Source organism: Heterodontus francisci, chromosome 20, assembly GCF_036365525.1.
Source record: "Heterodontus francisci isolate sHetFra1 chromosome 20, sHetFra1.hap1, whole genome shotgun sequence".
In the NCBI taxonomy this organism is placed as follows: Eukaryota; Metazoa; Chordata; class Chondrichthyes; order Heterodontiformes; family Heterodontidae; genus Heterodontus; species Heterodontus francisci.
This window is the reverse complement of record NC_090390.1, coordinates 7059981-7074359: the sequence shown is the minus strand read 5'-3', so window position 1 is coordinate 7074359 and position 14379 is coordinate 7059981.

Below are 14379 nucleotides of genomic sequence, written 5' to 3'. Positions count from 1 at the left end.
GAGTTTCTGAATGTGTCAGGGAGTGTCACAGAGTGTCAGAGACTGTCAGAGAGTGTCAGAGAGTGTCAGAAAGTTTCAGAGAGTGTCAGATAGTGTCAGAGAGTTTCAGAGAGTGTCACAGAGTGTCAGAGAGTGTCAGAGGGTGTCAGAAAATGTCGGAGAGTTTCTGAGAGTATCTGTGAGTGTCAGAGAGTGTCAGAGAGAGTCACAGAGTGTCAGAGAGTTTCAGAGACTGTCACAGACTGTCAGAGAGTGTCAGAGAATGTCGGAGAGTTTCTGAGAGTATCTGTGTGTGTAAGAGAGTGTCAGAGGGTTCTGAGAGTTTCTGAGTGTGTCAGGGAGTGTCACAGAGTGTCAGAGACTGTCAGAGAGTGTCAGAGAGTTTCAGAGAGTTTCAGAGAATGTCAGAGAGTGTCAGAGAGTGTCTGAGAGTTTCAGAGAGTTTCAGAGAATGTCAGAGAGTGTCAGAGAATGTCGGAGGGTTTCTGAGAGTATCTGTGTGTGTAAGAGAGTGTCAGAGGGTTCTGGGAGTTTCTGAGTGTGTCAGGGAGTGTCACAGAGTGTCAGAGACTGTCAGAGAGTGTCAGAGAGTTTCAGAGAGTTTCACAGAGTGTCAGAGAGTGTCAGAGAGTGTCAGAGGGTGTCAGAGAATGTCGGAGAGTTTCTGAGAGTATCTGTGAGTGTCAGAGAGTGTCAGAGAGTTTCACAGTGTGTCACAGATTGTTAGAGAGTGTCAGAGAGTGTCAGAGAGTGTCAGAAAGATTCAGAGGGTGTCAGATAGTGTCAGAGAGTTTCAGAGAGTGTCACAGAGTGTCAGAGAGCTTCAGAGAGTGTCAGAGAGTGTCAGAGAGTGTCAGAGAGTTTCAGAGAGTTTCAGAGAATGTCAGAGAGTGTCAGAGACTGTCTGAGAGTTTCAGAGAGTTTCAGAGAATGTCAGAGAGTGTCAGAGATTATCAGAGAATGTCGGAGAGTTTCTGAGAGGATCTGTGAGTGCAAGAGAGTGTCAGAGGGTTCTGAGAGTTTCTGAGTGTGTCAGGGAGTGTCACAGAGTGTCAGAGACTGTCAGAGAGTGTCAGAGAGTCTCAGAGAGTTTCACAGAGTGTCAGAGAGTGTCAGAGGTTGTCAGAGAATTTCGGAGAGTTTCTGAGAGTATCTGTGAGTGTCAGAGAGTGTCAGAGAGTTCCACAGTGTGTCACAGAGTGTCACAGATTGTCAGAGAGTTTCAGAGAATGTCAGGGAGTGTCAGAAAGTTTCAGAGAGTGTCAGATAGTGTCAGAGAGTTTCAGAGAGTGTCACAGAGTGTCAGAGAGTTTCAGAGAGCTTCAGAGAGATGTCAGAGCGTGTCAGAGAGTGTCACAGTGTTTCAGAGAGTTTCAGAGAGTGACAGAGAGTTTCAGAGAGTGTCAGACACTGTCTGAGAGTGTCGGAGAGTGTCAAAGAGTTTCAGAGAGTGACAGAGAGTTTCAGAGAGTTTCTGAGTGTGTCAGAGAGTGCCAGAGAGTTTCTGAGTGTGTCGGAGAATGTCAGAGACTGTCAGAGAGTTTCAGGGAGTGTCAGAGAGTTTCAGAGAGTGTCAGAGAGGGTCAGAGAGTTTCAGAGAGTTTCTGAGAGTGTCACAGCGTATCAATGTGTCAGAGAGATTGCAGAGAGTGTCAGAGCGTGTCAGAGAACTTCAGAGAGTTTCACAGAGTTTCAGAGAGTTTCAGAGAGCTTCAGAAAGTTTCAGAGAGTGTCAGATAGTGGCAGAGAGTGTCAGAGAGTGTCAGAGGGTGTCAGAGAATGTCGGAGAGTTTCTGAGAGTATCTGTGAGTGTCAGAGAGTGTCAGAGAGAGTCACAGACTTTCAGAGGGTTCAGGGAGTGTCTCAGTGTGTCAGAGAGTTTCACAGTGTGTCACAGAGTGTAAGAGAGTGTCAGAGAGTTTCAGAGAGTGTCAGATCGTGTCAGACAGTGTCAGAGAGTTTCAGAGACTGTCACAGACTGTCAGAGAGTGTCAGAGAGTTTCAGAGAGTGTCAGAGAGTTTCAGAGAGTGTCTGAGAGATTGCAGAGAGTGTCAGAGATTGTGGGAGAGCTTCAGAGTTTCAGAGAACTTCAGAGAATGTCAGAGAGTGTCAGAGAGTGTGTGAGAGTTTCAGAGAGTTTCAGAGAATGTCAGAGAGTGTCAGACAGTGTCAGAGAATGTCGGAGAGTTTCTGAGAGTATATGTGTGGGAAAGAGAGTGTCAGAGGGTTCTGAGAGTTTCTGAGTGTGTCAGGGAGTGTCACAGAGTGTCAGAGACTGTCAGAGAGTGTCAGAGAGTGTCAGAGAGTGTCAGAGGGTGTCAGAGAATGTCGGAGAGTTTCTGAGAGTATCTGTGAGTGTCAGAGAGTGTCAGAGAGTTTCACAGTGTGTCACAGAGTGTCACAGAGTGTCACAGAGTGTCAGAGAGTGTCAGAGAGTGTCAGAAAGTTTCAGAGAGTGTCAGAGAGTGTCAGAGAGTGTCAGAGAGTGTCAGAGGGTGTCAGAGAATGTCGGAGAGTTTCTGAGAGTATCTGTGAGTGTCAGAGAGTGTCAGAGAGAGTCAGAGACTGTCAGAGGGTTCAGAGAGTGTCTCAGTGTGTCAGAGAGTTTCACAGTGTGTCACAGAGTGTCAGAGAGTGTCAGAGACTTTCAGAGAGTGTCAGATCGTGTCAGAGAGTGTCAGAGAGTTTCAGAGACTGTCACAGACTGTCAGAGAGTGTCAGAGAGTTTCAGAGAGTGTCAGAGAGTTTCAGAGAGTGTCAGAGATTGTGGGAGAGCTTCAGAGTTTCAGAGAACTTCAGAGAGCTTCAGAGAATGTCAGAGACTGTCAGAGAGTGTTTGAGAGTTTCAGAGAGTTTCAGAGAATGTCAGAGAGTGTCAGAGAGTGTCAGAGAATGTCGGAGAGTTTCTGAGAGTATCTGTGTGTGTAAGAGAGTGTCAGAGGGTTCTGAGAGTTTCTGAGTGTGTCAGGGAGTGTCACAGAGTGTCAGAGACTGTCAGAGAGTGTCAGAGATTTTCAGAGAGTTTCAGAGAATGTCAGAGAGTGTCTGAGAGTTTCAGAGAGTTTCAGAGAATGTCAGAGAGTGTCAGAGCTTGTCAGAGAATGTCGGAGGGTTTCTGAGAGTATCTGTGTGTGTAAGAGAGTGTCAGAGGGTTCTGAGAGTTTCTGAATGTGTCAGGGAGTGTCACAGAGTGTCAGAGACTGTCAGAGAGTGTCAGAGAGTGTCAGAAAGTTTCAGAGAGTGTCAGATAGTGTCAGAGAGTTTCAGAGAGTGTCACAGAGTGTCAGAGAGTGTCAGAGGGTGTCAGAAAATGTCGGAGAGTTTCTGAGAGTATCTGTGAGTGTCAGAGAGTGTCAGAGAGAGTCACAGAGTGTCAGAGAGTTTCAGAGACTGTCACAGACTGTCAGAGAGTGTCAGAGAATGTCGGAGAGTTTCTGAGAGTATCTGTGTGTGTAAGAGAGTGTCAGAGGGTTCTGAGAGTTTCTGAGTGTGTCAGGGAGTGTCACAGAGTGTCAGAGACTGTCAGAGAGTGTCAGAGAGTTTCAGAGAGTTTCAGAGAATGTCAGAGAGTGTCAGAGAGTGTCTGAGAGTTTCAGAGAGTTTCAGAGAATGTCAGAGAGTGTCAGAGAATGTCGGAGGGTTTCTGAGAGTATCTGTGTGTGTAAGAGAGTGTCAGAGGGTTCTGGGAGTTTCTGAGTGTGTCAGGGAGTGTCACAGAGTGTCAGAGACTGTCAGAGAGTATCAGAGAGTTTCAGAGAGTTTCACAGAGTGTCAGAGAGTGTCAGAGAGTGTCAGAGGGTGTCAGAGAATGTCGGAGAGTTTCTGAGAGTATCTGTGAGTGTCAGAGAGTGTCAGAGAGTTTCACAGTGTGTCACAGATTGTTAGAGAGTGTCAGAGAGTGTCAGAGAGTGTCAGAAAGATTCAGAGGGTGTCAGATAGTGTCAGAGAGTTTCAGAGAGTGTCACAGAGTGTCAGAGAGCTTCAGAGAGTGCCAGAGAGTGTCAGAGAGTGTCAGAGAGTTTCAGAGAGTTTCAGAGAATGTCAGAGAGTGTCAGAGACTGTCTGAGAGTTTCAGAGAGTTTCAGAGAATGTCAGAGAGTGTCAGAGATTATCAGAGAATGTCGGAGAGTTTCTGAGAGGATCTGTGAGTGCAAGAGAGTGTCAGAGGGTTCTGAGAGTTTCTGAGTGTGTCAGGGAGTGTCACAGAGTGTCAGAGACTGTCAGAGAGTGTCAGAGAGTCTCAGAGAGTTTCACAGAGTGTCAGAGAGTGTCAGAGGTTGTCAGAGAATTTCGGAGAGTTTCTGAGAGTATCTGTGAGTGTCAGAGAGTGTCAGAGAGTTCCACAGTGTGTCACAGAGTGTCACAGATTGTCAGAGAGTTTCAGAGAATGTCAGGGAGTGTCAGAAAGTTTCAGAGAGTGTCAGATAGTGTCAGAGAGTTTCAGAGAGTGTCACAGAGTGTCAGAGAGTTTCAGAGAGCTTCAGAGAGATGTCAGAGCGTGTCAGAGAGTGTCACAGTGTTTCAGAGAGTTTCAGAGAGTGACAGAGAGTTTCAGAGAGTGTCAGACACTGTCTGAGAGTGTCGGAGAGTGTCAAAGAGTTTCAGAGAGTGACAGAGAGTTTCAGAGAGTTTCTGAGTGTGTCAGAGAGTGCCAGAGAGTTTCTGAGTGTGTCGGAGAATGTCAGAGACTGTCAGAGAGTTTCAGGGAGTGTCAGAGAGTTTCAGAGAGTGTCAGAGAGGGTCAGAGAGTTTCAGAGAGTTTCTGAGAGTGTCACAGCGTGTCAGAGAGTGTCAGAGAGATTGCAGAGAGTGTCAGAGCGTGTCAGAGAACTTCAGAGAGTTTCACAGAGTTTCAGAGAGTTTCAGAGAGCTTCAGAGAGTTTCAGAGAGTGTCAGAGATTGTATGAGAGTTTCAGAGATTGTCAAAGAGTTTCAGAGAGTGTCAGAGAGTGTCAGTGAGTTTCAGAGAATGTCAGAGAGTGTCAGAAAGTGTCTGAGAGTTTCAGAGAGTTTCAGAGAATGTCAGAGAGTGTCAGAGAGTGTCAGAGAATGTCAGAGACTTTCTGAGAGTATCTGTGAGTGTAAGAGAGTGTCAGAGGGTTCTGAGAGTTTCTGAGTGTGTCAGGGAGTGTCACAGAGTGTCAGAGACTGTCAGAGAGTTTCAGAGAGTTTCAGAGAATGTCAGAGAGTGTCAGAGGTTGTCAGAGAATTTCGGAGATTTTCTGAGAGTATCTGTGAGTGTCAGAGAGTATCAGAGAGTTTCACAGTGTGTCACAGAGTGTCAGAGAGTGTCAGAGAGTGTCTGAGATTGTCTGAGAGTGTCAGAGACTGTCAGAGAAGATCGGAGAGTTTCTGAGGGTATCTGTGAGTGTCAGAGAGTGTCCGAGAGTTTCCCAGTGTGTCACAGAGTTTCAGAGAGTGTCAGAGAGTGTCAGAGAATGTCGGAGGGTTTCTGAGAGTATCTGTGTGTGTAAGAGAGTGTCGGAGGGTTCTGAGAGTTTCTGAGTGTGTCAGGGAGTGTCACAGAGTGTCAGAGACTGTCAGAGATTGTCAGAGAGTTTCAGAGGGTGTCAGAGAATGTCGGAGAGTTTCTGAGAGTATCTGTGAGTGTCAGAGAGTGTCAGAGAGTTTCACAGTGTATCACAGAGTGTCAGAGAGTGTCAGAGAGTGTCAGAGAGTGTCAGAAAGATTCAGAGAGTGTCAGATAGTGTCAGAGAGTTTCAGAGAGTGTCAGAGAGTGTCAGAGAGCTTCAGAGAGTGTCAGAGAATGTCAGAGACTGTCTGAGAGTTTCAGAGAGTTTCAGAGAATGTCAGAGAGTGTCAGAGAGTATCAGAGAATGTCGGAGAGTTTCTGAGAGTATCTGTGAGTGTAAGAGAGTGTCAGAGGGTTCTGAGAGTTTCTGAGTGTGTCACGGAGTGTCACAGAGTGTCAGAGACTGTCAGAGAGTGTCAGAGAGTCTCAGAGAGTTTCACAGAGTGTCAGAGAGTGTCAGAGGTTGTCAGAGAATTTCGGAGAGTTTCTGAGAGTATCTGTGAGTGTCAGAGAGTGTCAGAGAGTTCCACAGTGTGTCACAGAGTGTCACAGATTGTCAGAGAGTTTCAGAGAATGTCAGGGAGTGTCAGAAAGTTTCAGAGAGTGTCAGATAGTGTCGGAGAGTTTCAGAGAGTGTCACAGAGTGTCAGAGAGTTTCAGAGAGCTTCAGAGAGATGTCAGAGAGTGTCAGAGAGTGTCACAGTGTTTCAGAGAGTTTCAGAGAGTGTCAGAGAATTTCAGAGAGTGTCAGACACTGTCTGAGAGTGTCGGAGAGTGTCAAAAAGTTTCAGAGAGTGTCAGAGAGTTTCAGAGAGTGTCAGTGAGTGTCAAAGAGTTTCAGAGAGTGTCAGAGAGTTTCAGAGAGTTTCTGAGTGTGTCAGAGAGTGTCAGAGAGTTTCAGGGAGTGTCAGAGAGTTTCAGAGAGTGTCAGAGAGGGTCAGAGAGTTTCAGAGAGTTTCTGAGAGTGTCACAGCGTGTCAGAGAGTGTCAGAGAGATTGCAGAGAGTGTCAGAGCGTGTCAGAGAACTTCAGAGAGTTTCAGAGAGTTTCAGAGAGTTTCAGAGAGCTTCAGAGAGTTTCAGAGAGTTTCAGAGAGTGTCAGAGATTGTATGAGAGTGTCAGAGATTGTCAAAGAGTTTCAGAGAGTGTCAGAGAGTGTCAGTGAGTTTCAGAGAATGTCAGAGTGTGTCAGAAAGTGTCTGAGAGTTTCAGAGAGTTTCAGAGAATGTCAGAGAGTGTCAGAGAGTGTCAGAGAATGTCGGAGACTTTCTGAGAGTATCTATGAGTGTAAGAGAGTGTCAGAGGGTTCTGAGAGTTTCTGAGTGTGTCAGGGAGTGTCACAGAGTGTCAGAGACTGTCAGAGAGTTTCAGAGAGTTTCAGAGAATGTCAGAGAGTGTCAGAGGGTGTCAGAGAAAGTCGGAGATTTTCTGAGAGTATCTGTGCGTGTCAGAGAGTATCAGAGAGTTTCACAGTGTGTCACAGAGTGTCAGAGAGTGTCAGAGAGTGTCTGAGATTGTCTGAGAGTGTCAGAGACTGTCAGAGAATGTCGGAGAGTTTCTGAGGGTATCTGTGAGTGTCAGAGAGTGTCCGAGAGTTTCCCAGTGTGTCACAGAGTGTCAGAGAGTTTCAGAGAGTGTCAGAGAACGTCGGAGAGTTTCTGAGAGTATCTGTGAGTGTCAGAGAGTGTCAGAGACTGTCAGAGACTGTCAGAGGGTTCAGAGAGTGTCTGAGTGTGTCAGAGAGTTTCACAGTGTGTCACAGAGTGTCAGAGAGTGTCAGAGAGTTTCAGAGAGTGTCCGATCGTGTCAGAGAGTGTCAGAGAGTTTCAGAGAGTGTCACAGACTTTCAGAGAGTGTCAGAGAGTTTCAGACAGTGTCAGAGAGTTTCAGAGAGTGTCAGAGAGATTGCAGAGAGTGTCAGAGAGTGTGGGAGAGCTTCAGAGTTTCAGAGAATTTCAGAGAGTTTCAGAGAGCTTCGGAGAGTGTCAGAGAACGACAGCGAGTTTCAGAGAATTGTCAGAGATTGTCAGAGCGTTTCAGAGAGTTTCAGAGTGTGTCAGAGAGTGTCTGAGAGTGTCAGAGAGTATCACAGAGTTTCAGAGAGTGTCAGAGAGTGTCAGAGAGTTTCAGATTGTTTCAGAGAGTGTCAGAGAGTGTCAGAGAGGTTCTGAGAGTGTCAGAGAATCTTGGAGAGTTTCTGATAGTATCTGTGAGTGTAAGAGAGTGTCAGAGGGTTCTGAGAGTTTCTGAGTGTGTCAGGCAGTGTCACAGTGTGTCAGAGACTGTCAGAGAGTGTCAGAGAGTTTCAGAGAGTTTCACAGAGTGTCAGAGAGTGTCAGAGAGTGTCAGAGGGTGTCAGAGAATGTCGGAGAGTTTCTGAGAGTATCTGTGAGTGTCAGAGAGTGTCAGAGAGTTTCACAGTGTGTCACAGAGTGTCAGAGAGTGTCAGAGAGTGTCAGAAAGTTTCAGAGAGTGTCAGATCGTGTCAGAGAGTTTCAGAGAGTGTCAGAGAGTGTCAGAGAGTGTCAGAGAGTTTCAGAAAGTTTCAGAGAATGTCAGAGAGTGTCAGAGACTGTCTGAGAGTTTCAGAGAGTTTCAGAGAATGTCAGAGAGTGTCAGAGAGTGTCAGAGAATGTCGGAGAGTTTCTGAGAGTATCTGTGAGTGTAGGAGAGTGTCAGAGGGTTCTGAGAGTTTCTGAGTGTGTCAGGCAGTGTCACAGAGAGTCAGAGACTGTCAGAGAGTGTCAGAGAGTCTCAGAGAGTTTCAGAGAGTGTCAGAGAGGGTCTGAGAGTGTCAGAGGTTGTCAGAGAATGTCGGAGAGTTTCTGAGTGTATCTGTGAGTGTCAGAGAGTGTCAGAGAGTTCCACAGTGTGTCACAGAGTGTCACAAATTGTCAGAGAGTTTCAGAGAATGTCAGGGAGTGTCAGAAAGTTTCATAGAGTGTCAGATAGTGTCAGAGTTACAGAGAGTGTCACAGAGTGTCAGAGAGTTTCAGAGAGCTTCAGAGAGATGTCAGAGAGTGTCAGAGAGTGTCACAGTGTTTCAGAGAGTTTCAGAGAGTGTCAGAGAGCTTCAGAGAGTGTCAGACACTGTCTGAGAGTGTCGGAGAGTGTCAAAGAGTTTCAGAGAGTGTCAGAGAGTTTCAGAGAGTGTCAGAGAGTGTCAAAGAGTTTCAGAGAGCGTCAGAGAGTTTCTGAGTGTGTCAGAGAGTGCCAGAGAGTTTCTGAGTGTGTCGGAGAGTGTCAGAGAGTGTCAGAGAGTTTCAGGGAGTCTAACAAAGTGTCAGAAAGTGTCAGAGAGTGTCAGAGAGTTTCGGAGAGTGTCAGAGAGGGTCAGAGAGTTTCAGAGAGTTTCTGAGAGTGTCACAGCGTGTCAGAGAGTGTCAGAGAGATTGCAGAGAGTGTCAGAGCGTGTCAGAGAACTTCAGAGAGTTTCAGAGAGTTTCAGAGAGTTTCAGAGAGCTTCAGAGAGTTTCAGAGTGTTTCAGAGAGTGTCAGAGATTGTATGAGAGTTTCAGAGATTGTCAAAGAGTTTCAGAGAGTGTCAGAGAGTGTCAGTGAGTTTCAGAGAATGTCAGAGAGTGTCAGAGAGTGTCTGAGAGTTTCAGAGAGTTTCAGAGAATGTCAGAGAGTGTCAGAGAATGTCGGAGACTTTCTGAGAGTATCTGTGAGTGTAAGAGAGTGTCAGAGGGTTCTGAGAGTTTCTGAGTGTGTCAGGGAGTGTCACAGAGTGTCAGAGACTGTCAGAGAGTGTCAGAGAGTTTCAGAGAGTTTCACAGAGTGTCAGAGATTGTCAGAGAGTATCAGAGGGTGTCAGAGAAAGTCGGAGATTTTCTGAGAGTATCTGTGAGTGTCAGAGAGTATCAGAGAGTTTCACAGTGTGTCACAGAGTGTCAGAGAGTATCAGAGAGTGTCTGAGATTGTCTGAGAGTGTCAGAGACTGTCAGAGAATGTCGGAGAGTTTCTGAGGGTATCTGTGAGTGTCAGAGAGTGTCCGAGAGTTTCCCAGTGCGTCACAGAGTGTCAGAGAGTTTCAGAGAGTGTCAGAGAACGTCGGAGAGTTTCTGAGAGTATCTGTGAGTGTCAGAGAGTGTCAGAGACTGTCAGAGGGTTCAGAGAGTGTCTGAGTGTGTCAGAGAGTTTCACAGTGTGTCACAGAGTGTCAGAGAGTGTCAGAGAGTTTCAGAGAGTGTCAGATCGTGTCAGAGAGTGTCAGAGAGTTTCAGAGAGTGTCACAGACTTTCAGAGAGTTTCAGAGAGTTTCAGAGAGTGTCAGAGAGTGTCAGAGAGTGTCAGAGAGATTGCAGAGAGTGTCAGAGAGTGTGGGAGAGCTTCAGAGTTTCAGAGAATTTCAGAGAGTTTCAGAGAGCTTCAGAGAGTGTCAGAGAGCGACAGAGAGTTTCAGAGCATTGTCAGAGAGTGTCAGAGCGTTTCAGAGAGTTTCAGAGTGTGTCTGAGAGTGTCAGAGAGTATCACAGAGTTTCAGAGAGTGTCAGAGAGTGTCAGAGAGTTTCAGAGAGTTTTAGAGTGTCAGAGAGTGTCAGAGAGGTTCTGAGAGTGTCAGAGAATGTCGGAGAGTTTCTGATAGAATCTGTGAGTGTCAGAGAGTTTCACAGTGTGTCACAGAGTGTCTGAGAGTGTCTGAGAGTGTCAGAGACATTCACGGACTGTCGGAGAGGTTCTGTGAGTATCTGTGAGTGTCAGAGAGTTTCACAGTGTGTCACAAATTGTCAGAGAGTTTCAGAGATTGTCAGAGAATGTCGGAGAGTTTCTGAGAGTATCTGTGAGTGTCAGAGAGTGTCAGAGACTGTCAGAGGGTGCAGAGAGTGTCTGAGTGTGTCAGAGAGTTTCACAGTGTGTCACAGAGTGTCAGAGAGTGTCAGAGAGTTTCAGAGAGTGTCAGATCGTGTCAGAGAGTTTCAGAGAGTGTCAGAGAGTTTCAGAGAGTGTCAGAGATTGTATGAGAGTTTCAGAGATTGTCAAAGAGTTTCAGAGAGTGTCAGAGAGTGTCAGAGAGATTCAGAGAATGTCAGAGAGTGTCAGAGAGTGTCTGAGAGTTTCAGAGAGTTTCAGAGAATGTCAGAGAGTGTCAGAGAGTGTCAGAGAATGTCGGAGAGTTTCTGAGAGTATCTGTGAGTGTAAGAGAGTGTCAGAGGGTTCTGAGAGTTTCTGAGTGTGTCAGGGAGTGTCACAGAGTGTCACAGACTGTCAGAGAGTGTCAGAGAGTTTCAGAGAGTTTCACAGAGTGTCAGAGATTGTCAGAGATTGTCAGAGAGTGTCAGAGGGTGTCAGAGAAAGTCGGAGATTTTCTGAGAGTATCTGTGAGTGTCAGAGAATGTCAGAGAGTTTCACAGTGTGTCACAGAGTGTCAGAGAGTGTCAGAGAGTGTCTGAGATTGTCTGAGAGTGTCAGAGACTCTCAGAGACTGTCGGAGAGTTTCTGAGGGTATCTGTGAGTGTCAGAGAGTGTCCGAGAGTTTCCCAGTGTGTCACAGAGTATTAGAGAGTTTCAGAGAGTGTCAGAGAACGTCGGAGAGTTTCTGAGAGTTTCTGAGAGTTTCTGAGTGTGTCAGAAAGTGTCAGAGAGTGTCAGAGTGTTTCAGAGAGTGTCGCAGACTGTCAGAGAGTGTCAGAGAGATTGTCAAAGAGTTTCAGAGAGTGTCAGAGAGTGTCAGTGAGTTTCAGAGAATGTCAGAGTGTGTCAGAAAGTGTCTGAGAGTTTCAGAGAGTTTCAGAGAATGTCAGAGAGTGTCAGAGAGTGTCAGAGAATGTCGGAGACTTTCTGAGAGTATCTATGAGTGTAAGAGAGTGTCAGAGGGTTCTGAGAGTTTCTGAGTGTGTCAGGGAGTGTCACAGAGTGTCAGAGACTGTCAGAGAGTTTCAGAGAGTTTCAGAGAATGTCAGAGAGTGTCAGAGGGTGTCAGAGAAAGTCGGAGATTTTCTGAGAGTATCTGTGCGTGTCAGAGAGTATCAGAGAGTTTCACAGTGTGTCACAGAGTGTCAGAGAGTGTCAGAGAGTGTCTGAGATTGTCTGAGAGTGTCAGAGACTGTCAGAGAATGTCGGAGAGTTTCTGAGGGTATCTGTGAGTGTCAGAGAGTGTCCGAGAGTTTCCCAGTGTGTCACAGAGTGTCAGAGAGTTTCAGAGAGTGTCAGAGAACGTCGGAGAGTTTCTGAGAGTATCTGTGAGTGTCAGAGAGTGTCAGAGACTGTCAGAGACTGTCAGAGGGTTCTGAGAGTTTCTGAGTGTGTCAGGGAGTGTCACAGAGTGTCAGACACTGTCAGAGCGTGTCAGAGAGTTTCAGAGAGTTTCACAGAGTGTCAGAGATTGTCAGAGAGTGTCAGAGGGTGTCAGAGAAAGTCGGAGATTTTCTGAGAGTATCTGTGAGTGTCAGAGAGTATCAGAGAGTTTCACAGTGTGTCACAGAGTGTCAGAGAGTATCAGAGAGTGTCTGAGATTGTCTGAGAGTGTCAGAGACTGTCAGAGAATGTCGGAGAGTTTCTGAGGGTATCTGTGAGTGTCAGAGAGTGTCCGAGAGTTTCCCAGTGCGTCACAGAGTGTCAGAGAGTTTCAGAGAGTGTCAGAGAACGTCGGAGAGTTTCTAAGAGTATCTGTGAGTGTCAGAGAGTGTCAGAGACTGTCAGAGGGTTCAGAGAGTGTCTGAGTGTGTCAGAGAGTTTCACAGTGTGTCACAGAGTGTCAGAGAGTGTCAGAGAGTTTCAGAGAGTGTCAGATCGTGTCAGAGAGTGTCAGAGAGTTTCAGAGAGTGTCACAGACTTTCAGAGAGTTTCAGAGAGTTTCAGAGAGTGTCAGAGAGTTTCAGAGAGTGTCAGAGAGATTGCAGAGAGTGTCAGAGAGTGTGGGAGAGCTTCAGAGTTTCAGAGAATTTCAGAGAGTTTCAGAGAGCTTCAGAGAGTGTCAGAGAGCGACAGAGAGTTTCAGAGCATTGTCAGAGAGTGTCAGAGCGTTTCAGAGAGTTTCAGAGTGTGTCAGAGAGTGTCTGAGAGTGTCAGAGAGTATCACAGAGTTTCAGAGAGTGTCAGAGAGTGTCAGAGAGTTTCAGAGTGTTTCAGAGTGTCAGAGACTGTCAGAGAGGTTCTGAGAGTGTCAGAGAATGTCGGAGAGTTTCTGATAGAATCTGTGAGTGTCAGAGAGTTTCACAGTGTGTCACAGAGTGTCTGAGAGTGTCTGAGAGTGTCAGAGACAGTCACGGAATGTCGGAGAGGTTCTGTGAGTATCTGTGAGTGTCAGAGAGTGTCAGAGAGTTTCACAGTGTGTCACAGAGTGTCTGAGAGTGTCTGAGAGTGTCAGAGACAGTCACGGAATGTCGGAGAGGTTCTGTGAGTATCTGTGAGTGTCAGAGAGTGTCAGAGAGTTTCACAGTGTGTCACAAATTGTCAGAGAGTTTCAGAGATTGTCAGAGAATGTCGGAGAGTTTCTGAGAGTATCTGTGAGGGTCAGAGAGTGTCAGAGACTGTCAGAGGGTGCAGAGAGTGTCTGAGTGTGTCAGAGAGTTTCACAGTGTGTCACAGAGTGTCAGAGAGTGTCAGAGAGTTTCAGAGAGTGTCAGATCGTGTCAGAGAGTTTCAGAGAGTGTCAGAGAGTTTCAGAGAGTGTCAGAGATTGTATGAGAGTTTCAGAGATTGTCAAAGAGTTTCAGAGAGTGTCAGAGAGTGTCAGAGAGATTCAGAGAATGTCAGAGAGTGTCAGAGAGTGTCTGAGAGTTTCAGAGAGTTTCAGAGAATGTCAGAGAGTGTCAGAGAGTGTCAGAGAATGTCGGAGAGTTTCTGAGAGTATCTGTGAGTGTAAGAGAGTGTCAGAGGGTTCTGAGAGTTTCTGAGTGTGTCAGGGAGTGTCACAGAGTGTCAGAGACTGTCAGAGAGTGTCAGAGAGTTTCAGAGAGTTTCACAGAGTGTCAGAGATTGTCAGAGATTGTCAGAGAGTGTCAGAGGGTGTCAGAGAAAGTCGGAGATTTTCTGAGAGTATCTGTGAGTGTCAGAGAATGTCAGAGAGTTTCACAGTGTGTCACAGAGTGTCAGAGAGTGTCAGAGAGTGTCTGAGATTGTCTGAGAGTGTCAGAGACTCTCAGAGAATGTCGGAGAGTTTCTGAGGGTATCTGTGAGTGTCAGAGAGTGTCCGAGAGTTTCCCAGTGTGTCACAGAGTATTAGAGAGTTTCAGAGAGTGTCAGAGAACGTCCGAGAGTTTCTGAGAGTTTCTGAGAGTTTCTGAGTGTGTCAGAAAGTGTCAGAGAGTGTCAGAGTGTTTCAGAGAGTGTCGCAGACTGTCAGAGAGTGTCAGAGAGATTGCAGAGTGTGTCAGAGAGTGTCAGAGAGCTTCAGAGAGTTTCAGAGAGTTTCAGAGAGTTTCAGAGTGCTTCAGAGAGTGTCAGAGAGTGTCACATAGTGACAGAGAGTTTCAGTGAGTCTCAGAGAGTTTCAGAGAGTTTCAGAGAGTTTCAGAGATTGTCTGAGAGTTTCAGAGATTGTCAAAGAGTTTCAGAGAGTGTCGGAGAGTGTCAGAGAGTTTCAGAGAGTTTCAGAGAATGTCAGAGAGTGTCAGAGAGTGTCTGAGAGTTTCAGAGAGTTTCAGAGAATGTCAGAGAGTGTCAGAGTGTGTCAGAGAATGTCGGAGAGTATCTGTGAGTGTAGGAGAGTTTCAGAGGGTTCTGAGAGTTTCTGTGTGTGTCAGGGAGTGTCACAGAGTGTCAGAGACTGTCAGAGAGTGTCAGAGAGTTTCAGAGAGTTTCACAGAGTGTCAGAGAGAGTCAGAGAGTGTCAGAGAATGTCGGAGAGTTTCTGAGAGTACCTGTGAGTGTCAGAGAGTGTCAGAGAGTTTCACAGTGTGTC